Source organism: Mustela lutreola, chromosome 4, assembly GCF_030435805.1.
Source record: "Mustela lutreola isolate mMusLut2 chromosome 4, mMusLut2.pri, whole genome shotgun sequence".
Classification (NCBI taxonomy): domain Eukaryota; kingdom Metazoa; phylum Chordata; class Mammalia; order Carnivora; family Mustelidae; genus Mustela; species Mustela lutreola.
The window spans coordinates 155,923,993-155,949,152 of record NC_081293.1 but is presented as its reverse complement, the minus strand read 5'-3'; the positions used below and the strand labels follow the sequence as shown (position 1 = coordinate 155,949,152).

Here is a 25,160-nt window from a genome sequence, read left to right as displayed (position 1 = left end):
TCTCAGTCATATATAAGATCTGAGTGTTGATTCTGTGCCACTGGATTAGGAGCTGGGGATACAGTATGGGCAAGACTGTGAGGATCCTGTTCTCAGGAAGCATATCTACGTGTGTGTGTTTACGTGTGTGCATGTGTATATAGGTACACATGTGTGTGTAGACACATCTTGCACATCTGTACATATACATACACAGAGATCCTCTGCTATCGGAAAGTTCAAGTTACTTCACCTTTGCAAAATAACTACATGAGCGCCAATTTTTACTAAATACAAGAAACCAGAAAAGGCTTTTTGCTTTTTCAAGAAAAGCGAAAATTATTTTGGCAGAGAGCCTCACGGAGGCAGCCAGGACCAGGAGAGCCCAGCTCCTCACCCAGAAGGACGCTTAGCATCTTAGCATCAAGCTGCCTAGCTTAGAATTGTGTCTGTGGGCACCTGTGCTTTGTCCCGATTTATTCTGTGCACGTGTTAGGAAGATGTGTCCTAAGGTACCAGAAGAGCCTGGGAGACGTTATAGTTTGGGTCTGGAAATGTTCCGAAGTGGTTCTGTATAAATTGATGGTAATTGCTTCCTCAATGTACTTTTTTTTTTTTTTTTAAATGTTTTATTTATTTATTTGACAGAGAGAAATCACAAGTAGATGGAGAGGCAGGTAGAGAGAGAGAGAGAGAGAAGGAAGCAGGCTCCCTGCTGAGCAGAAAGCCCGATGCGGGACCCTGAGATCATGACCTGAGCCGAAGGCAGCGGCTTAACCCACTGAGCCACCCAGGCGCCCCTCAATGTACGTTTTGACTTACAAAAGTCTTCATGGGAACTCTACCGCCAGAGAGCGGGGTAAACCGCATTCCGTGTAATTTATTTTCTGGACCTGAGCCTCGGAACTGGTCTCCACAACTAGGACCCCAATCTATCTTCAAGTCTGCCTCAGACAACTGTGTTGAAGGCACCTGCTGTCTGACTCCCCTCAGAATGATTCGGGGATTCTCCATCCTGGACCGAACCAAGGAATCTAGCCACACTTTCCCAAAGAAGCTTTCAACCTTATTTTGTATTTCTTGATGAGTTAAAACCGTTCTGGATTCCTCCCGCGTTTCTTTTCTCCTTCCAAGCCTGTGCTCATGCTTCTGCCTCTTCTGGGAAGGCTTCCCTGGCCCCAGCCCTGCCTACCTGCTCAAACTTTTACTTCTCTTTTAAGCTCTACATAAAAAACGGTTTTCTTCATGAAATCTTTTTTTTTTCTTTTGAACTTCTTCAAATTAATTTTTTCCTTATATGAGCCACACACCTCCTCGAAAGCACACTGTAATTCTTTACAGCACTGCCAGGTCTTTCAAATATTCAAGTTTTTTTTTTTTTAAAGATTTTATTTATTTATTTGAGAGAGTATGAGCAAGGAGAAGGTCAGAAAGAGAAGCAGACTCCCCGTGGAGCTGGGAGCCCGATGTGGGACTCGATCCCGGGACTCTGGGATCATGACCTGAGCCAAAGACAGTCGTCCAACCAACTGAGCCACCCAGGTGTCCCTCAAATATTCAAGTTTTTATAGGCTTTTCTCTACCCTCATTTCTTTCTTTCTTTATCTTGATTCTGGGATTCCAGTCATATGACGTTCTGGAAGAGGCAAAACTAGAGACCAGGTAAACCTATCAGGCTTTCTTTGGAGCAGGGAGGGTCAATCGGTCAAACACTTTCCAGGATACTTTGATGACAGGCAAAGGCCATTAAGCATTTGTCAAAAGCCATTAAACTTTATAGAATAAACAGTAAACCATACGCATGCAAATAAAAATAATCATTTAGGAAGTTGCTAGATCCCAGGGAAGAATGCAGAACATGACAGAATTATCAAACCTGTGTTACAAATAAATGAAAATCTTACTGCACCCTGTGTCAAAAAAAGACACTGCTACATGTAAATTTATATATAAATGAGTCAAAACCTTTAAGAATCAAAGCAAAGGAATTGCATAATAAATCCTGGACTCTATATGATCCTGTCATTTCCCACAGAGGTACTGGCTAACAATTCTGAAACTGCTCTCCAGGTCTTCTGCCCTCCTGGAATTGGACAATTCACAGGTAACAAAGGGACAAAGAGGAGCTACAAGGCATCTCATTGTTGGAGTAGGAGATTAAGGATTAGCAAGAAGAAAAAGTCCAAAGGTCCAGATGAACATGCAGCCATCAGGAGGCGCAGGACCTAGTTCCCTCTGGATGGAGGGTTGCCAGAGTTTGCACTGAGGGTTGGGTAAAAACTCAAGTCTCAGAATTCCCTGTAATAGTGCTGATGGGAGTGCTCGCCTGGTGATTGTCTCTTTCCTCCAAGCCAGGTCAACAATCCTGGAGTTAAAAAATAAAAACATCCAGCTCCAGAGTTCCTGCCACATCCTGCTAAGCCCTTCAGGTCCCAGGTACAGTTCTGGCAACTCCAGAAATCTGGGGTCCATGTCGCGGCTACACTGACAGACATCTGTTCCAGCGACTGTAGAACGCTGCTATAAAACTCGTTCAACCTCCTCACCTGGACCTCTCATGTTTGGTCACAGAAGTACAAGGCTTGAGTTCCAGGTGCTTCCCCCACCTCCTTTACCCTGAGGAAAGCATCCTATCGCCACACTCTTTAAAGAGTCTTTTGAGCTATACCCAGATTTAATTACAAAAGCACTAAAACATCAACCATCATTTCTCTGGAAAGTGAGAACATTTGTCTCTGCCGTTTCCCCTTAATTTTGAGTGGAAATTCTGAACATGCAAAAGCTAAGCCATTCTGCTTTTAATAACCACATACCTAGCTTAAAAAAAACAAAACTGTATGAGCAATCTATCAGTGTTTTATTAAAATGAACTCGTGTAAACCCTAGACCCGGTATCTCTGACATCTGTCTGCTCCGACAAAACATGCAGGCGTGGGAAGAGAAGCTGCTGCCTTCAAGGTTATGCCACAGCCCCGACTCCTCAAGCTGTCTTCACACTTTTTTACCTCTCGTCACCCTGTCCCTAGAGATGGGAGTTCAATTCAGCACCCTTCTCTTTTTCAACGATGCCAGTATTCCCAGGCTTTTAAGACTAAAATTTAAATGAGGAGAAAACTTGATTTTAAAACCTATACTCAACCTGGAGAGGATAACCTTGTAAGCAAAAAACAAACAAACAAAACAAAAAGAGAGACCAGCATTGTGAGTCAAGGACATGGCACTAGGCATTGTTAATAAATAAAACATAGTTTGAACAGTGTCTCAAAAACTGGTTGAGGTTTCATATTTTCCATTTTGTTTTTAGACAAAAAGTACTACCAAGAAGACTCGTGCTCTCAATCCCCAGATTAATCTGCAAACTAATGAAATAATGCTACTATCAACCACAGCATCACTGTTTCTGTTAAAGGCTTTGTCTCACTTACCGAAGCCCACACCTAGTATTCATTCCTCTTTTCCATCTGAAATGACCAACTTTTCCTGAGACTTGGCTCCTTCTTTCTACTCTGCAATGCACACAAGTGATTCTGGAGCCTAGGTCCAGAGGCTGCGACACGCAAAGGCTGACAACGATGATGACAGCAATAAGACAAAGAGACGGGAAGGCATTCATGTGTGTCAGGCACTGTTCCAAGTTCTTGATGTGTCTTAGCTCCTACAGAAGGCACCTGAACAACCAGCCCCGTGATGGAGGCACTAGTTGTGAGTATTATGTCCACATTACAGATGAGCTGCAGAGGGGAAATGTGCTGTTCACTGCTAGTGAAGGGAGAGCAGAAAGGAGAGGCCAGGCAAGTCAGGGTCCCTCTGTCATCGTGCTGGGCAGCCTCTTGGTAATGACATCACCTGGGAAAACAGTGCCAGTGAAAACCTAGGAATACAGAGCCAGTCCGCAGCTGGGTGGGAGAGCGGTCTGATGATCCTCTGGTCTGGGACCGTGGTAAGTGTTGCTTCACAAAGAGTGTAACAGCCAGAGCACGAAGGAGGGGGCAGCGAAGGGGTATCAGAAGGAAAAGGAAGGGAGGGTGTTGCTGCGGAGAAGGCTGGGGCCCGAGGAGCTAAGTGCTAGCTAGGCATTTGCCAGAGCCAGCAAGGACAGCCAGAGCTGAATGATGGACTCTGAGACCAGTCTGATTACTGGCTCAAATGTGAGCCAGCAGCCGCCTTGGCAAGAGGACGACTGAAAGCACTTAAAATGGAAACTGCAGAGAGTAACTCTAGCTCTGAGGCTGATACCCTCAACTGTAAACAGCTTGCACCTGAAACTCCCTCGTCAGGTGACATGGAACCTCCCACGAGGCGACCATGACGGCCCACCTCTTTTTTTCCAAGGGTCAGCCCCCTATTCTCCTTTTACACCGCCCTGCTGGCTGCAGGCACAAGGCAGGGTTTTCAGCCTATGGCCTCCCTTTGTGGACTCTGAAATAGATCAGGATTTTTGAAAATTGCTCAACCAGGAAAGGACTCAAAAGTAACAAAAATAACCAAGAGGGGGAAATTCCAAAATTTCTAGAAAGCTCAAGATGTTCCCAAAGTGTTCTACCTGTTACGGATGATAATGTAAATGGATCTAGACTTTCTTTTCTTGTGGTCACTCTTCTAGGTCCCTTGCATGGAGAGGCCAGTGGAAGCCTCTGGATCTGAGTGTGGGTTAGATCCTACGAAGTTACCAAAAGAATCTTACATCTGGATCTGGTGATATTCTCATCATTTCAGAACCTGCTTCCCCACCTCTCTGGTTGGCCCCTAGGATGCCAGACCTGGGTATTCCGTGTATGTGCTCTTATCTCTGTCGCCGCCCTGGGACCTCACTTGAGTTCTGGGCCCTGTTGATGAAAAGGGGAAAGTCCTATCTGGCAATTGGATGATGCAGATGGGCAGGACCCAACCAGCTGAGGGCTGGAACAGAACAAAAAGGCAGAGGAGGGCCAGTGTGCCCTGTGCTTGAGCTGAGACATCCATCTTCTCCCGCCCTTGGACACTGGCACTCCTGGTTCTCAGGCCTTTGAATTCAGAATGAATTAGACCACCAGCTTCACTGGTTCTCCAGCCTGCAGAGGGGAAATTGTGACTTTCAGTCTCCATCACCACATAAGCCAATCTCTATGATGAATCTCCTGAAAAATATATCTTACTGATTAAAAAATACATATCTCCTATTGGTTCTGTTTCTCTAGAGAACCCTGACAAATACACAAGGTGATGACCAAAGGAAGTACAAATAATGCCATTAATATAAAAAATAAAGAGGAGGGCAGGGAAGGGGAAGTGGGTAATAGAAGGGAGTTAAATCCTCATGTCTCACAGCAGTTAAGTCAATAGATGACTTCTCAATGTAACAGATAAATGAGCATGTTGGTATATTATTTAGAGATTTTTTTTTTCAGCTCAGGCCCACTGGCTTGCAATTTTATTTTTGTTATGCAACTCTTAGGTAGCCAAGCTAAATACATATATTTAATTATATCAAAGGATCCAGTTAAGCTATAATCTCTAAGCCATGTTACAGGTCATAAATAGGACAAAGACGTCCTCACTGTAAACTGTAAATATCTGTTCAGAGCATCATGTAAGATTAGCTGTAATTATGCTGCTCTTCATTAAATTTAGAAGTCTATGAACCACTAGAGATTGTAATTTAAACTCAACACATCGCAAACAGACTACTTCCCCACGCCACTAAAATGCTCAAACTATACTTAGACTCACTCCACTGCTCTTCTGTGAGCATCAGTTTTCGGCTCTAGCTCATTTTTTTAAACCATGGGCATGTATTAGTTTGATGGGCCCACTGGGCTGCTCACCCAGTGTTGATTCCTGTTCATTTGCAGAACAAATGGGGGCAACAAGTGACCATCCTTGTCCACTGCCCCAGGGTCTCTCTGACCCCTCATCACTTTATGGCCCTACAGTGAGTCTTTTACAACACGAGTAAATCTGAACACCCAGGAGCAATCATTTCTGTCATTTCTTCTAAGAAGGAAGGCTGACCTTTCCCTCAGCCTCAGCTGAGTTGTGAACTGTCTACTGTGGATGTATGCAAGGCCTTCACGGAGTAAGATGAGTGGGACAGGAGGCACTGCTGGCAAAGATGTGAACATGAACATGAGCTGGGAAGAAGAAACCACTCTGAGTTACAACTCCCATGGGACCTATGGAAACATCCCCCTCTCATTTCAGCAGCCACGCTGAGCTCGCCCCAATACTGCATGGCTGAGTCCCTGCGAAGCACTCCAGGCATTCTCTCTCCAATCCCATCACCCCCTCCTCTACCAACCAGAAAACCTTCCCCAAACACCGTTTTCATCAGTCCCTCCTCTGGTTAAGAACATGTAGTGGTTCTGCTGGCTTAAATACACCTTCTCCACCATGTACTTTCTGAAAACCCTCATGGGTCTTTCTTTCACCTGCCCAATGTTTGCCTAAAGCAGCCCTATAATTCCACATATCTACAGTTTACAAGACTCTCTCTATTATGACATGTGGGCTTCCAAGCAACCCTGAGGGCTAAGTGTGAATGTCTTCCTTTTTCACCACTTAAACCCTCTACCCAGTGACTGCTGTATGCCAGGAATTCAATTTGTAGTTGTTTGACTTTCCTCACTCTAAAGCACAACATTGTGGTCTAAGACTTTCTACAAAGATAGCCTCAGGTTGCTGCTCTTTCGGGAATGGTATCTAAAATGAATAAACAATAAGCAAACAGTATCTAAAATAAATACATGACAATCAGAACATGGCAGAAATATGACACTAATAGGTCAAGAAAAAGAAAAAAAAAGAAATTAGTCAAGAAGGCAGAATGAAGACTATTTGGTCTTCACTCCCTATCTTCTTTCTTATATATATATTTTAAACCTCTTTTGTAAAATTCTATTTCTTTGATTCAGAAAAAATTTGTTACATTTAGATGTATATGAATGAAAAGCCAAATGTAAGTAAATATAGGAAATCATCTTCACGCCATAATCTGCAAGAAAAGTATACAACTTTCTTGTTCTTCTAGCTTTGTCAGAAGGAGGCTTAGTGCTCTCACTCATTCAACAGAAAAAAAAAAAAAATCACGGAGCAACTCCTCTGGGCAGTAACAGAGCAAAGGGGAAGCCAGATACTTCCATATATTACTAGCTGGTTAAGACTCAGAAACATGCCAGGAGAGCAGAAACACCCAGGATCTACTCCAACCTGCCTCTGGGCCTTGCTGGCACTTTGCAACATAGGTAACTTCAGAACATGCTGAAGTTTGTGGTCTAAGGCATATGCTTCTGCTGCAGAACATCTCTATGCAAGGATTCCACAGGCACCTTAAACTCAACACCTCCAAAACAAACTCATCCTTTCTTCATATCATGCATCTCCTCCCCAAGCGTGTGCATGCATGCACACCTGCTCACACACACGCTCACACCTGCACTCCTCTGATATGAATCTCGTGATGTGGATCTCAGCACTACCCTTTGAGTCATGCAGGCTCAATGCCAACTTCCTATATTACACTCTTGATATTCTGTCATTGGTCAAATTTGCCTATTATCAGCTTTACTTGCGGGATATATCTAATTCCCGCTGCCCCTTCTGGGCCCACCACCACATTTTGTGTTCCTTCTTTGCTTCCCATCCCACACCACTTAAACCATGGCTCCATTCTTAACAACACGAGGAGGTCAACCTTCAGGTGGGCAGGTGGAGGTAGGAAGTCTGAGAGCTACCTGATGGGCCTCCTGTTTCTGAAATCTCCACTCCCTAGTTAAACTTTCATGTGGTTTCTCTAATTTGCTTTACATACAGATGAGACAACCACAGAATTTGGACAAAACTCACTAGGCATGGTGTTCGAGGCTGTCCAGAATCTGACCACCTTCCATGTTTCCACCACCCATCCCACACGTTTTCTATACTGTCTATACCCGCCCGGTTCCCCATTCCCTGTACTGGTCATGCCCTTGGCATCTCAGTGTCAGTACCCATGCATTCTCTAGGCAGGTTCTGCTCTTCTCCTTCAAGTCTGCCAACCAAAGTCACATTTCATCTTCCAAGGCCTAGCTATGAAGCCTCCCACAGGCTTCATAGCCTTCATAGCCTTCATTTTAACTCAGAATTTCAACTCTTATCCACTTATTGTACAATAGCCTCACATTTTGGAAGTTTAACCTAGATAAGCATATATCATCTGGGGGTTGCTAAGCCCTGGAGATTGAGAGGAGGCTGGCTCAGAGTCTTTCTTGATGCCCAAAGCCTCCCAAAGCTTTCTGCAAGCTCAGGGGAAGTTATGTCTCATGGGACATATGCTTCCATGTTCCTTCTTTCACACATCTTGTTCTGCTCTCCTCCTTATGGTCTCAAGAAACACAAGCCGTAGCCTTCTGGGAGCCTTTCCCTTCTTCCTCCACGCCCCTCAGGGAAACCCCTAAACACTTACACAAACCATTCATGAGCACAGGAGACTTTATTGAAATGTGGGTGGAGAACAGGAGGGCTTTCCATTCCAAGAGCCAACAACACCTCCACGCTGAGCACTGGGGCATCCCTGGCCCTCGAATGGCCTTTGCTCGTCACACCACAGGAGGATTCCATCTGGCCCAGAATCCCCTTAGTCACATTCCTCAAACCAGCATTCTGGCCCCTTCCCCCATCTCCCTTCTGAACTCTCTTTTCCCCGTGCCCAGCTACTTAGGCATGAAGCAAATCCTTCTCCTTGCTTTGTGTGGCACAGTGTAGCCATTCTTATTTTTTGACTCATTCCTGCTTTCAAGTCCCACTCTCCCTGTCAACCCCTCCACAGTCTGTCAGGATATGTTCCCCAGAAAGGTCTCGCCTCGGGAAGAATTCTGGCGCCCGTTGCTGAGATTCTATATTTCACGTCTTGACATACATCTGTCTTCCCCAAGTAAGTTCCATGAGGCAGAAATGATATCTCCGTCAACTGTTCTAGTGCTCAGCACAATGTCTTCTATATAACAAACACCGCGAATATTCACTAAAGTAAAATTAGTTCTTTAATGTGAAAATTAGGTATCAGTTCTTTTTTCACAGAATTTTTTTTTTTTCATGAGAATCACAGAAGGCCCCCATTTGAGCACATGAAATGTGATTCACACAGCATATTCTTATTAGTGACACTCCTTGTGTATTTTTAATAAAATGGGGCCACCTCAAACCCTCCCTTAAAAATACAGTAGCACCTGTTTAACAGAACACCAGGAATTCTAGAGGCCAGCAGAAATAAATCGCAGGTCATGACAGCTGCAGTGAATCGAAATGAGATGTAGGCTTTCATTTTGCTTAATAACTGTCAAAAGTCTTCATGGCAATTATGACAGGGAAAGACTTTTGCATAAACTGAACAGACTTAGCATCTGAGGGAATGAATTGTAACAGAATAAAGGGGGAGGGCTATTTTTAGTTCACTTCTCTCAACTGTATTTTTGTCTTACACCTCCTAAAATTAGGCCTCCTCATGGAGGCCATATGTAATCAGAACGATGTAGGCTGTGGCAGCAATTGCTCCTGCAAGCTGAGACAGATCTCCAACCACTGTCCTTCCTTTGCACTGAAGGCTCTCAGCCTCCTTGGCATCTTGGGGACGTCAACCCTGCACCTTAAGGAAGGGGCTACACCCCGGATTGAGGAAAAGCCATTTAAAGACCACCAACCTACAGGCTCCCAGGCCAAGGACCGTTCAGATGACAAAGTATCTGGAAGTCACAGGACTACTAAGGAACAACATACCAATACAGTCAACAAACATCAAATAAACACCTTTGATATGCCCGCTACAACTCTGATGTCAAGCACATTTAATTCCATTTTAGCAACCAAAAATTCTTATAAAGGCAGAAAATATGTAAGACCCTGTAAAATATTAATACGTGAACATTTTTTTAATCACATTTAGAAAAATGCTACTAATCTTTGGTTATTCTGTTCATTTTAAGTAGCCATACTTTCTAAGAGATAGTTTTAAAGATGATGAATCTTTAACAAAACCCAGAATTTAAGTCTTGATGAAAAATCTGCTGTTGACATCGGGGAGGCTGTGCGTGTGCAAAGGAAGGAAGTATAAGGGAATTCTCTGTACTTTCCACTCAGTTTCACTCTGAACCTAAAAATACTTTAAAAAAAATAAAAAGTCAGTGGGGCACCTGGGTGGCTCAGTGAGTTAAACCTCTGCCTTCGGCTCAGGTCATGATCTCAGGGTCCTGGGATCGAGCCCCACATTGGGCTCTCTGCTCAGCAGGGAACCTTGCTTCCCCCTCTGTCTCTCTGCCTGCCTTTCTGCCTACTTGTGATCCCTCTCGCTCGAAAAAAAAAGAAAAAAAAAAGAAAGTCAGTTAAAAATAAACCACATATTACACAGATACATTTCAGATTCCAATGTTTAAATGGAACGATTTTAAGGAAAAATCATAATATTAAAGGACTCTAGGCATCAAGGGAAGGGGTGAGGTCAAGGAGTGGTGAAGCCCCAAATACCATTAACGCCAACAGCTGGTCCCCAAGTTGGAGGTCTGGAAAGGGTGTTTTAGGTGGTTGCCTGCACAGAGCTCTTGAATTTTTTTGTTAACAAGTGAATTAACTGTTCAACCAAAAAAGAAAAACAAACAAACCATCGATGCCTACTACTATGAAAGGGGTTTAGGAAAAGTTCGTGGAGGCAGAATTTTAAACAATGGCGGTGTCGACTTTTTTGTGGAATGAGGTAGAACACAGTGAAATAAAAATCAAGAAAAATAAACTCATTTACTTCTATTTTTCTCAAATTGGAAAAAATCGGTGCCATAATCCTTTTTGAAAGAGCAACACTTTGGTTGAGCTTCTGAAGTGCTGGATCATGAGGGAGCAAAGTTTAATTGTACTATGTTACAGAGCCAGGGCAAAAGGGAAGGGAGGGCGGTGCCTAGGGTGCACAATGAGAAGAAGCAGAAGTTCCTGGAGTGAGTGCCCTGGCACTCCCGCTCTGTCATCCACTTGGTGAGCAAGGCAGCCATGTTAGCCCAAACCCTTAATGAAGAAGGCCGGTCATCACTCAGTTCTGGCTCAACCACACTCCCTACCCTTTGCTGTCATGAATACATAGTCCTCCATATTCTTACCTTTGCATGTGTCTTATCTAAGGGTGAAGACCAATGGGCTTCACTGATTTAGGAATCACAGAGCCTAGCATAATGATTTGCAAACAAACAAACAAACAAACAAAACCCAAAATACCAAACCACCCAAAACGAACAAACAAATTAAAAAAACAGACATTAGAGTCAATATGCCTATTGACTGGGAGGTTTTAACATTTACTAATGAAATGTAACAAAAGTAAAAAAAAAAAAAAAAAAAAATTCCTCAAATCTTACGCTGCCCCCGAGGTTCCTACAGACCTGTATCCTGAGCCAGTACTGTTCTGTACAAGGGTATGATCCATTTTTCTATGAGGAGCCGGTGATCCAGCAAGGCAAACTCAACACGAATAAGTAAGAACAACAAAAAGCAAATCAGAATATCTAGGCCGATCATGACCTTATTTCACTGGTTTTTAGAAGTATTATACTTCTTCGAATGTTAACATAGAAGGAAACAAAAGTTATTAAGTGTGGCCAACACTTAGGGAGAAGGAAATTATGCAGTTCGTAAGGCTGGATAAGGGAGATAATATAACAGAGGAGACATTGTGGAGGAATGACCAAAGGTGGAAAGGAAAATATGTGTAAGCGCTCCTGCACCTATGAATGCAGGTGGAGAGCATGTGCGGTGGGTTTACAGGGGAAAACGACATAAGGAAAGCCTGGGAGGGAGTTATCTTGATCTAGCTAAAGCCCCATGCAGGTACATGCCTGTATATATGAGAAACACAGAAAAGGATACAGATTCACAGACAAAGACACAGTTGCCAGATAAAATACAGGGTGCCCAGTCAAATGTGAATTTCAGATAAACAACAAAAAAATGTAAGTATCTCCATATTTGCTCCCTGCTTATACTAGAACAATAATTTTAGTTGTAGAATAGCTATGTAATTGAAATTCAAGTTTATCTTGGTGTCTTGTACTTTCTCTTTGCTCACTCTGGCGACAGTCATAAAGTGACAACAGAGGGAAGGTAGAGTGAGAAAACGGAAAGGAGAAAGAGAGAGGGAAAGTAAGATGATTGTTTAAAAAAATATTAACTTTCGCTTCTTGTGGTTTCTCAGGTACTATTAAACAACTGAAGTCATTTGGCACTTTTGCAAGGCCAGGTCTACACGAGAACCTCCCACCGCTTACCCTGGGGTCTAGCCATGCACCTAACCAACCCTCCACACCACCCCCCGGCCATTGCCGCAAGAATTGGCTGGGACCAAGCGGTCCTGGGAGGGAGCCAGCAGCCGCTGTGCAGCGAGCAGGCAGAGAGATCTGCTCCGTGATGCTGGAAGACCGTCCCATAATGGATGCTAAAACGATCTAAGATTGCACGGAATAGACACAACTCTCGATCTGGGCTTCCAGGAACAGAAGCTATCTGTCGGTCCGTGGATTCTGAAATGCACGACTCCTGCTGCAACCTCAGCAGTTCAGCTCATTCGTAGCAAAGGCTATAGAGGAAGGTCGTAGGGGTAGAAGACCCCTTCTAGTCAAAGATTCTGTGTGCTTCTCAACAGTAGACAGCGTAAGACAAAACAGAGAAGCAAGAACAAACCCAACCAAAACAACAACAACAAAAGCACAAAAATTTGGGGTCAAGGAGGTGCACTTGCAGTGGCGGTTGACGAAACAAGCAGCAGATTCTGTCTGGGGCTGGCTGACCCTGGAACCAGATTTGCCCCCCGGGGGGCCCATTCCGGAGTCGTGGTGGAGTGGCCGCACAGGGGTGTCACTGAGTTGGAGGAGCCCTGAGAGGTCTCTGCGCGACCTATGAATGAAGGCACTGTGTCTTCCTTTGCTAGGGCTGCCACCAGAGTCCCACAGCCTGGCAATTTATTAAACAACAGAAATGTATTTCCTCACAGCTCTGAGGCTAGCAGTCTGAGATCAAGGTGTGGGCAGAGTTGGTTTCCTCAGAGACCCCTCTCCTCCCTCTCTGTGTCCTGATCGCCTCTTCTTTTTTTTTAAAGATTTTATTTATTTATTTGACAGAGAGACCACAAGTAGGCAGAGGGGCAGGCAGAAAGAGAGAAGAAGAAGCAGGCTCCCCACTGAGCAGAGAGCCCGATGCGGAGCCCGATCCCAGGACCCTGGGATCACGACCCTAGCCAAAGGCAGAGGCTTTAACCCACTCAGCCCCTCCTGATCGCCTCTTATAAAGACACCAGTTCCACTGGCTTAGGGCCCACCCTGACGACCTCATTTAACCTTCCTTTTCCCTTTAAGGACCCTAGGAGTTAAGTTCTGATGTACTGGCCATTAGGGCTTCAATATATGAATTAGAGGGAGACACAATTCAGCCCCTAGCAGGCCAAAACCGTGACCTGGTGTCTATGCTGTGCGACTGTAACCCACCTCCCACTTCTGGGTACTTCCAACCTCGGCTTAGGTCAGTTCTGCCTCAGGGTCCTCGACACACCACAGCGGGTCTGAGTTCCTCATACCTAAAACAGGACCCCCCCCCCCCCCGTTTGACCCTGACCCATTTTAACAGTGCGTCAGGGTCAAAGAGATTTAAAATTAGTCCACCTGTTTGCCACACGGTGTTATCCATAACGACACAATACCAGTAATTACCGGCAGATGTTAACACCGCACGTTGGAATGCTCCACTCCATCTCCTAGCTTCCAATGTCATCCCACTGAGGATTAAAGAACCAAGCCACAGCTGAAAATTCTTTTGAGGGCCTCAGAATAGTGTTCTACAAATACAAAGAAAATTCTGGGAGGAGTAGATCTCTGGTTCAACATTTTACATTCTTTTTATGCTGATGTCACCACCAGCAGGTGGCTTGCCTGGGTAACATGAGCTTCGGTGTCACCAGTGAGCCCCTGGGAGGGTGCGCTCTCATTCACCCAACACCCATTTCCGGAGCAGCTCCCAAGGCCAGGCACTACCCTTGGCATTGCCTGCTCTGCGAAGGGGAAGGCCGGCTCGACCTCCCTCCTTAGGGAGTTTCTCAATGCAGGGTGAAGACAGGCGATCAACAAATTGTCTCAAGGGCCGTGGTGTTTAAGCTTGGTAAGATGCTTCCCAGACATGAGTGCAGGAGAAAATGTGAACTTTCATTTTATAATGAGTTCACATGAATCCTACAGCCAGGGAAATGCTAGTGACAGGAAAAAGAGCATCCACATGCACAATAACAAGACCAACCAACACTCGTAGGGCTGTTCTTCGCTGCTAATAAGCACTTTACGTGTAATTCATTTAGTCCTTGCATCAGCCATTAGGAAGCAGATGGTATTTTAATAGAGAACAAAACAAAGGCACAGAAAGTTTAAGTAAATTGCTCAAGGCCACTGAGTTTCCAGGACAGGAGTACAGGAGGGCTGCGCTGGAAACTTCACCACTATGCTGTGTTACCTCTAAAGAAAGGGCTACACTAGTCAGGCAAAGGTCCCTGTGGAAATGGAAATGTGAGAAGCACCATCAGAGAAGGCATTCAGCCAGTGTTGTTTTCGGGCCTCCTAACCCTGGCTGCCTGGGACTTTTAGGGGATGTCCCAGCCACCTCTGTCATCACCGCAGCCCTGGGGGCCACATGGTGTAAGAGACAGCATGCAGATGAAGGAGTGCCGAGACTCCATGAGCTGTGTGACTCTGAGCAAGTACTTATCCTCTCTGGGCCTCAGCTCTTCCTCCATGAATTGGCGAGGACAATAGCAGAGGCTGCTGTGTCCCCACACCTCCCTGCTTGGCTTGACTTGGCTCATCGGCTGACACCACACGGCCCCCCACATGCTAACTGCTGGTTGGTCTCTACTAGGGGAGTTCCCTGGATGGGCCTGCACTCCCCTGCTGGACTGCCCAAAGTGCCAGAGTGTGACAAGGGTGGGTGGACAAAGCCGCCAACCCCTCGCCCCTCACAGCACAATCCATGCAGATTCTAAGTCTCTCAGGGGTCTCCTGCAGGATGAAGTCCCACGTTCCCACACCCTCTTCACTTGCTTTCCTCTCTCCTCTATTCTGCTTCCTCACTCTCTTGCTGGGGCTTCCAGGAATCACCTCCCCCAAATAAACTACTTGCTCCCAGGCCCGTGTCTCCAGGTCTACTTCTAGGGAAACCAAAATTAGACAATGCTGATGAAAGATCCAATGAGGTTCTATGAGAAGTTGTTAAATGGTCAAGCTCTTTCCAGTAGGATTACTATTTTGAGAAATAATACAGAAGTACGATTATAATTGCCATGGAAAAGCTTCCATGCCCGATGATTATGGATGCACCCCCTTTTTTTCCAAGCTTGTCCTCAAAACCTGTAACTTGGCCATCATGATGGGTCTGCGTCAGAAACTCCAACTACATCTGGCAGCATACAGAGCCAGAGGTTTGGTGGAATGCACGGATTCCTCGTAAAGATGGGTAAAGGAGCCCGCTGCCAGGGAGCGGACAATATACAATATACAATATACAATATACAATATACAATGCAAGAAGTTCCAGCAGGTCAGAGGGGCCCTGAGGGTGAGTGCTCTGAACATCAAAGCAGAGAATAAGGAACTGGGTGCTGGTGATTCTTGCTGGTCTCGGTGTTCCTGGGGTCTGGGCCTTAAAGGAACACAATGCGGAACAGTGTATCCTAATATAGTTGTTCATTTCACCTAAAAACTGAACTAAGGGAGGGTGTGCTTTTGTGTGAGCTTCGAGTTTTCATAGGAAATCTCATTGGTTCCTCACATCCGCCGCAGGACACAGGTCCCCTTTATCTCCCCATGGCCAGCCTCTCCCAGTATTGCACTGGAGAATCCAGCCTTTGAAGAATATGTTTAAAGACTCAGAAGAGCCTTTCTCTTTAGGCATTACCTAGCAACAATGAAAACGAAATGAAACAAATTCTCGACAAAGCCAAATGAAATAAAATCAATAGGGAGCCACTCCACCTCTCTCGGTGTAAGGACTGTCCCCATTGTGCAGCCTGAGAGGTGAAGGGCTGGGAAGCCCCAGATGACACAGAGGGCAGAGGTGAGGCAGATGTGTTGGGCTCCTGCAGCCCCTGCCCAAGGCCAGCCCAACCAGCGCCAACCTCTGGCTGGTCTCACCAACACACCTCTCGGTGCCAAAGAGCGGCAGGAAGGAACGCCATTGAATTTCATCAAGTTCCCTCAGCCTTCCATGTCAGTCACTTGACTACTATTCTTATCCAAGCCAAACAGTCCAAGCCCAGCCCTGTTACTAATGGAAAATGTATGTGCCTTGAACACAAAATCTTAGTGTTTGTGTTAACATAAAAATCAGTGGAAGGAGGGGGTGCTTTTGTGTGGCCCTAGCAAGGAGAAGCAGCCATGGTTTTTCCTAGGTGAGGGTCAGGAATTGATGATTCAAGGAAGTATTTGGTCAAAAATAGGGAAGAGGAGGTTGGGCTAAAGTGATACCACCAAGAAGGGAAAGAGGAACTGATGTGTGAGTTTGCATGCTCCTAAGAAATTACTGGAATGGAAATGGGAACACCAGTATGCCCAGAGGAAAATTCTGGACACCAGGAAATGATCGTCACATCTTGCTCCGTAGGCACCAGGGGACAGGAAAATCGCCTATCTCTGCCTCCTGGCCCCCACTCTCAGGATCCTCCTGAGGGCAGCCTTTCCGGGCAAGACAGGTAAGGCTCCTGGACCAAATGCCCCCAAAAGTGGGACTGACAACAAAGCAGCTGACATGGGAGGGTTTGCATCCTCATGGCAAGCAGCGTGAAAGCCAGTGAGACCATGATCTAACCCAGTCTGTGGGGGAATGGCGTCAAGGTGCTACCCCTCACAGAAAGGCACATCTGCCTGTGTCAGGCACTGGGCTGAGGTTTTCAAACCGTCATTCCCATTAATCCCTTTACCACCCCATAGAGCAGTAGTATTTCCATTTTGCAGGTGAGGAAACTGAGATCCAAAAGGATTTGCTCGGGTTCCATTAGCCACTAAGCTTGGGGTCAGGTCCATCTGACAGGGAAGCCTACAGCCTTCTCCTCCATGCTCAGGTGTCCTCCCACTCCTGGGGACAGTACCTGTGTGTCTAGAGAGCACAGTGCTCTCTGTATCCCCCACCACCCCACCGTGGAATCACCCCTACCCCCTCCTAACTCTAGCTTTCCACAGTTATTCTCAGGGGAGGGGGAGAGGGGGGAGGGGGGAAGAAGGGCTTATGCTCCCCTAGGTAAGTCCAAACCTGGCCTTTGAGGAGATGAGCCAAGACATGCCACATTTCAGTAGGTCTTTTCTCCTCAGCAACTGGCTTGTTTTTGTGTTAAATCCTTTCTGTGGATATGGTAAGCACTTTTGGTATACATTTTTAGCAATAGTTATGAACTAATGGCAAAAAAAAGGGAGCTCACCTACCAGTCCTCACCGGTGTTTTTGCATGAGGGGTCCCTGAACTAAATGAATGGGTTTTACTGGGTCCCTTTGTTCTGTGTGCCAAGCCATGAGGGGCAGCTGCACTCCCCTCTTGTCACAGATCTGACCCCCAGCACGACTGTCCCTTCTCTTCTCCTAGTCAAACCAATGGTAGTTTCTAAAAAATGTGACAGTCTGCAATGCTCGAAGGGCAAAAGTCTGTATTTCACAGTTGTGAGGTTTAAATAAGTCCCTGGATGCCTGTGATCTGACTTCTTGGGAAGCCTGGTTCACCTGCTCGTGGACCCACGCAGTTTTTTTTAATTTTGTTTTTGTTTTTTAAGCCATAACACATTTTCCAAGTTACCTCCACACCCTAAGTTTTTGCTTCAGAGCTGGTTTTAAAGTTTTCAAGTTCCTCTCCCCACCCCACCCTCCAGAATCCTTCAGCAACACAATAACAAGCAGCACACAGTCAGAAAGGGGACAAGGCTGAAGGTGAAAATTCTTATCTGGGTGGGGCGACCTTGATGCCGAGGAGGGCTGCTGGCTGGGAAAGTTCTGCCTTAGCAATTCCCACGATGTCCTCTCTGCTTTGTCTGAGGAGAAAACAGCTAGCGGTGTCCTCATACCAAGGCACAGGACAGTAAAGGCAACAGTGTCACAAATCAATATTTGTAATCTGGTGCTCCTACCAGGGCTCCAGGTTGATTTAAATAAAAAGTAGCAAGGGAGACAGGGATGCCCAGCTCGCTGCTTCTATGACACTCCCCTTCAGAGTCCTTCCTATCAGTGCTCAGTCAGAGGAGGGAAAAACCAAAACATTCCATAACTCAGTGATTACAGATAGTATGTCTGCTGCAGGCAAGTGGCCATAAAAACCTTAACATTCATCTCTGGAAAAACAGGAGTCAGACTATATGACGGCAGAGGGGGAGCAGCACAGAATTTTAAACAGACGTTCTGTGCCTACATGGTTTTTATTTTTCTTAATTAAAAAGCATATAATAGGGGCTTTTGTGTGGCTCAGTCAGTTAAGCATCTGCCTTCAGCTCAGGTCATGATTCCAGGGTCCTGGGATCAAGCCCCACATCGGGCTCCCTGTTCAGCAGGGACACTGCTTCTCCCTCTGCCTGCCGCTCCCCCTGCTTGTGCTCTGTCTCTGACAAATATATAAATAAAATCCTTAAAAATAAAATAAAATAAAAAATAAAAAGCATATAATGGTTGGTCTCAATTATTCATTTGAATTAGGGAAAGCGTGCAACATAATACCCTCTTTGGGGGTGCTAAACTTACACCTCTATTTTGCATAATTTTGTTGATGTTAACAATTTTTTAATCATGGAAAATTAACATAGTGGAGTAGTATAATTAAAAAAAAATTTTTTAAGATTTTATTTATTTATTTGACAGAGAGAGCGATCACAAGTAGGCAGAGAGGCAGGCAGAGAGAGAGAGGAGGAAGCAGGCTCCCTGCTGAGCAGAGAGCCCAATGCGGGACTTGATCCCAGGACCCTGAGATCATGACCTGAGCAGAAGGCAGAGGCTTAACCCACTGAGCCACCCAGGCATCCCAAAAGTGGAGTAGTATAATGAGGCCCCATGTAGTGCTCCAGCTTCCACAATTATCCACGCACAGCCAATCCTGTTCTACCTTTACCCCGACCTGCTTTTCTCCTCATATGTTATATGAAAAACATATATCCTGGGCAATGGCAACATGGCAGACCTGGAGGCCTTTGCTTAGGCCATCTGTGCCATCCAGGCGCTGGGCTCCAGTGTGAACGGGGTGTTCTACTGCCTGAAGGATGGTATGCAGAACAAGGAGAGGCTGGAGGGTTGGGAGAGGGCCTTCACTGCACAATGAACTGGGACCGCAATGAGCTAGAATGTCTGAGCAATTTGGTAAGCAAGTCATCTGAGAACGATCTCTTTGTAACAGTGGGCTGTGAAGCCTGAATCCTGTGTGGGACAAAACTCCTCTCTAGTCAACTCCTTCAAGCATATAAATGGTCAAACCGGTTGCAGTCCCATGCAGGTCTGGCATCTGGCCTTTTGAATCAACAGTCCTTGAAATGCTCTGCTAACCAGATAGGAGTATCTGAGACCAAAAGCCAAGCCCAAGACTCTTGTGTTACCACCTCAATTTGTTGATGATGTGATCAGTTGCCCTGACAGGATATTTCCTGAAATGTCCATCCACTTATCCAGACCCAATCACACATCAGCAATGCTTCCAATATTTGAAATTTTTCATAATGAAATGTTGAACAAATACCTATGCTGAAGACATGCTGCACCCCCAAGGAAAAAAACACCACGAAACAGAAGAAAACTGCCTCATATGGCACACCAAACTAGTTTTAATGTCTTCAAGCATTTGGGGTAAAAGACTTTTCTAAAAGTCCTTGAATCAGAAATTAAGGACAGAAATGAAATGAAAAGGATTTAGTATACTCTAAAAAACTTGGAAGAAAATGATAAAACTGTTGCAGAAATTAAGACTAAATTTCAAGATGTCTGAGGAAGAAGATATTCACATGAAGTTTAGTAGAGAACACTGGGGAAAGGCAGGGAAACAACCGGAATAATGACAGACACTAACACAGAGAAGCAGAACAAGTCAGAAGGGACGTTGTTGAAGTGAGACGCAGGCAAAGAAGAAACAACATGCATATAATCAGAGCCTGAGGAGAAGAAAAATGAAAGAACAGAACAAATGGTCTCACTATGTAAGACTGTAAGAAAAATTTCTAAGTTAAAGAAGGGCTGAATCTGTACATCGAAAGGGCTTGCCAGATGCTTGGGAAAATTGACCAGGGACAGTCAAATCTAAGATACATTCTAGTACGCTAGCAGACTTCAAAGACAGAGAAAAAAAAAATTCTCAAAGTTTCTAAGCAAAAAAAAAAAAAAAAAAAAAATCTAATAACTTACATTGCAAAAGAAATAGAGTGGCATCAGATGTCTCAAAAACAATACATAAAGCAAAGCAGTGATGGAGAGGTATTTTCAAGGAAAGCATGAATCAAGGATATATGTGTCTTTCAAGCAGCAAGGCCCAGAAAAACCACTTTAAACCATTTTAAACATACAAGAATTCTCAGCCTATCAGCCCATCTTTTGGAATCTGACAGAAGGTGGGCTCCATCCACCCAAGAACTAAGGGGGGAGCCTGAGCCTAAGGACTGACAGTGAGCATGCGATGTGTTCAATGGTTGATGCAAGACTGTGTGTGTATGGGACAGAGGAGCAAGGAAGGACACAATTAAGAATTGATAAACAAGAGGCTATCTAAGAAAAGTGGAAGTCTATGGGCATTAACATGTACAGGTACAAAGGTGAGCCTGAGAACAGAAATGGAAGCCTTCCTGAATATAGCCCATCAATCAATAATGGAGTGAGCAAGCAAAGACCACTTCACTCAGAGAAGGAAGCCTTGGAAAGACAGTGCACGCGATAACGATACAATTACATGACTAAGTTGAGACCGTATGTATCAGTAACTGTGAATGAATTTAATGCAGTCATTAAAAGATGCTTTTCAGTTGATATTAAAGTTCATATGGAAGAGAGGATAGGAACACACCAAAAAAGAACTTGTTTCTTGGGCATTAAAACATATTCTAAATCTTCCCTAATTAAAACTGGTATTGGCTTATCCTTAGACAAACAGGCTCATGGAATAAAATAGGCAAGAGGCAGACTCAAGTACATATGAAACTTTAGCATAAGATAAGGGTAGCATCTCAAATTGATAGGGCCTTAGTCTTAGAAAGGAAAAAAGCCTTTATGTAGCCAAAAACTTCATCGTATAGTCAAGGCAACCAACATTCTGGGAGAAAATATTTAAAACATGTATCATAGCTAACATCCCCAAGATCATTTTTTAAATCTTAAAAACAAAGGGGAAAAGACTTAAAATGGCGTAGAACATGAGGGACAACTCATGTCCCCTCAAAAAGATGTAAAAATGGTACTTACACAGGAAGAGATGTTCATCCTTACCCATCAGTACAGAAATGCAAATTAAAACTGTACTGAGGTACCATTTCTCACTACCAGACTAGCAAAAATTTAAAAAAGTATCACATCGCAACACATTCTGTTGGTGAGCCCATAAGCAAACCCACACCACCATACGTTGCTGGTGGGAATGCAGAGCGCTGTCCCCACTGTGGAGGGACTTTGGCAATGGCTAATACAACTGTATGTGCGTTGAAACACCCAGCAGTGCTACTCCAGGAAGTTACGCCACTCACATACCTCCTACAGTACAAACATGCACGTCTGCGTGCTTGTGAACTGCAGCTTGTTTGTAATTGGAAAACCCTGGAAGTGACCTTCATGCCTTAGCAGAGGAGAGGGACTGCATAAATTAGGGCACAGTCACACCATGGGGCCACGCCATTCCCGTTCTCATCTTTAAAAAAGAACGCAGAAGACCTCTATGACTCCTATGAAGTGATTTCCAGGACATATTCTTGGGAGAAAAAAAGCAAAGTGCTAGAGTGTTCTTAAATATGCTTCCTTCTTGGTAAGAGAGAGGATATCAAATAACTGTCATCTGCTTGTCGCTAAGGGGAAACACACAGGAAAGATAAACCTGCAGCAAAGAAATTGTGGAGAGGGAGGTGTGTAGGCAGAGAGTAGATCGGATGTGTGTGGGACAGGGTACATGTCTCTGAATATACCTTTTGTATAGTTCTGACTTTCAGAACCATGTTAATGTTTCATATCATAAATAATCATTTATGTAATCATGCATGATTCTAGGATAAAGTTTGTAAAAGAAAAAAATATATATCCCACATTGTATGATATCAGAGAGCTCTTAAAAATGCAACAATAGCATTTTTAAGTAAAATTAACTATAACTTCTTTACATCAGTGTTCAAATTCTCCTGGTCAGTAGAACTTTGTTTTATTTTATTATTTTTTTAAAGATTTATTTATTTTATTTTAGAAAGAGGGAGAGAGAATGTGCTCGTGCACGTGAGCAAGGGGAGGGCAGAGGGAGAGAAGCAGACTCCCCACTGAGCATGGAGCCCAAATGCAGGGGCTTCATCCCAGGACCCTGAGATCATGACTTGAGCTGAAATCAAGAGTTGGATACTTAACCAGCTGAGCCACTCCATCAATAGTTTTAAATGAAAGTCAGGGCCAGGTAGAGATAGAGACCAAGCCGTAACATTTGAGTCACAGCCTCCTGCAGCTGCTACAAGGCCCAAAGAACTTCTTAACATCTTTCTTTGCTGTAGACAGGAGCTCAGAGCCAGCCAGGTGATCTAGAATTCTTGCATGAACATCACCGTTAAATCTTCTAAGGAAACGTGTGCCTTCCTCCCAGTAGCCCTTTAGTCTTCGACTGCCCAGCAGCTTGTAAAGTGACAAACCAAACAGCAGCTGAGAAAATAAAGCCTCCTCTACACGTTTACGATGTCTATACCGGGCCGCCATTCCACCAGAGCGGGTTCTAAAGGACACTCCCACATCTCCACTGACTCCTCGCCCACAGCCCTAGTCCCAATTCCAGGTATTTCCCGCTACACCCATGGACTCTGGCCACTCAACTCATCAGGAGGCATAGAAGAGGAGGGAAGTCCAACCATTCACCTCCTTGGAATTATGCTACAGAAGCAGATACTGGCATGGTGGGGACTAGAACCCAGGAAAACCCAGAAATGGTCAACTCTGCCCTCTGTTTTTGGATGACTTTCAGACCACTGGCCTAACCCCCCAGTTGAGATAACTTAGGCCTCTGACCTTGATCTTCACTTCTGGGGTCTGACTTCCTGCCCCACACTGGCCACAGGGGCCTTTGCCTTCAAGCTACCAGCCCCAGATCTGATTACTTGCCCAGCTGTTCTCTGATCCCTGAAATAACAGTAGCTACCACTGACAAGCAGGCACACAGGAAGCAACAGCTTCTATCAATATCCTATTCGATCCTACAATAACCCCATGATTTGTGTATTCAACGCAAATTTGCTAAATGCCCACTCCATGCCAGCAACGGCTCAGGGGTTGAGGAGGCACTGCAAGCAAAACAGACAAAAATGGAGTTTCCACTCTCAGGGCAGTGTGCTGGAGGAAGTAGTGATCATTTTCCCATGTGCAGAAAGAAACCTGAAGCCCAGAGTTATCAAGGAATTTGCTTGACATCATATAGTTACTAAGTAGCACAGCAGGGATTCAGTTTTCAATCTGTATCATTCTAAAGCCCACATGTTTTGTTTTGTTTTCTTTTCTTTTTTTCTTCTTCTTCTTTTTTTTTTTTTTTTTAACACACCGCTGTATCATCCAATGATCCCTACTAACCTGACAGCTTGGCTCAATGAGTGTCGAACAGAGGCTGAACAACACAAACATGTTTTCACAGCTTCTGTTTTAAATACTGTCTGTGGTACAGGTGCTATCCTGCTTTCACCAGCTGGAAAATACATTCACACGCCTCTGCGGTGAACAGACCTTATTAAAATGGAAATCTATTGCTATCCTGCACAAAACAGGTACACCATGTTGCCTTCCTAGAGTTTATGCGCGTTTATATAAAGAAAAGGGGCAAGGTCTATTCTCTTCGAAAACAATAACACATTGGAATGGGTAAAGTTGTGCCAAAGGCCTTTTTAGGACTTTTCGAATAATACCTGGGTGCTCACTTATGCTATCTTCTGACAGAACTGCATTTGTTTTATAAAGTACTCTTAATGAAATTTGAATGCGCGGATGCTGATCTGACACAATATAGAACATGTCTTGGTTTTCAAGGCTTAAACAGGTGTAAGAATGTAAAGTAATGGCTGGTTAGCTCCCAGTGGGTTTACTTTATGAATAATATCTATGCTAAACTCACTAGTTGGGGAAGTAACTAGGTACTAAGCTCCTACTAGGTGCCTAGTACCAACCTAGGCACAGACTCCCTGTATCAAAGTCACTCACTGACCGCTCACTGGCCCCATGGTCCTTTCGGTCATCGACTTGTCTGTTCCAGGGAGATCTCAAAGCATTAGCAAGACACAGCTGGTGCCTGATGCTCAGAGAAGCAAGCTTAGGAGAATGAAAGGTGACTAATCCAGAGCACCTTGAGGGCTCTTGAAAGATGAGCCTTTGAGGATCCCAGATGCAAGAAATGCAGGAAATATATAATGAAGGAGCAACTCAAGGTGCAAATTCTGGGCTGGTAATAACCCATTGTACTCTCGGTGCTATCAACAACTGAGCAGTGATCAATGACAAGCCCAGGCTTCTCTGCATTTTGGTCTGGAACTCTTCAGAGGCAGAGACTGGGTAAGTCTGCACAGTAAAAGGTCCGTAAATTTGCACGATGGCTCGGTCAAGGTGAAGGGCATGGTCTGCGGTCACTGAGCTCAGAGGCATTTACAGTCCCCATGGTGTGCCCAGTGTTGCAGGCAGCAGAGACCCCCAAGCAGTTAGACCACGAGTGAGCATGTACAGAACGCAGTTTTGTTTTACATAGTTCGGATCATACTACTTCTCTGAAGCCTCTTTTTTCAAGCCATGCTACCTACCTATTCATTACATGTTCTAGGAAACATGACTTTTACTGGCTGCCAGCACCCTGCTGGAAAGATGTGCTTGCGGGTCCTGCGAGCACCCCTGCCCTCTTGAGGCTTTCTCTACCTAGTCAGGGCTGGATGCCTACCTGCCAGCAATCACCAGACGCTGGTAGTTTTTGCCTTTTATGGCAAGAAAGGAAAGAGCAGTTTGCAGGCAAAGGGTCCA

General features: G+C 44.8%; 1 protein-coding gene and 1 pseudogene across 4 annotated transcripts in view; one reads left to right on the top strand and one right to left on the bottom strand.

Annotated features, from left to right (window-relative positions):
• WIPF3 (WAS/WASL interacting protein family member 3) overlaps positions 1–25,160 on the bottom strand; it is a 76,696-nt gene that overhangs the window by 28,658 nt on the left and 22,878 nt on the right. The gene's annotated exons all lie outside the window — the stretch shown is intronic.
• On the top strand, positions 19,135–19,701 carry LOC131830030 (mediator of RNA polymerase II transcription subunit 27-like; annotated as a pseudogene).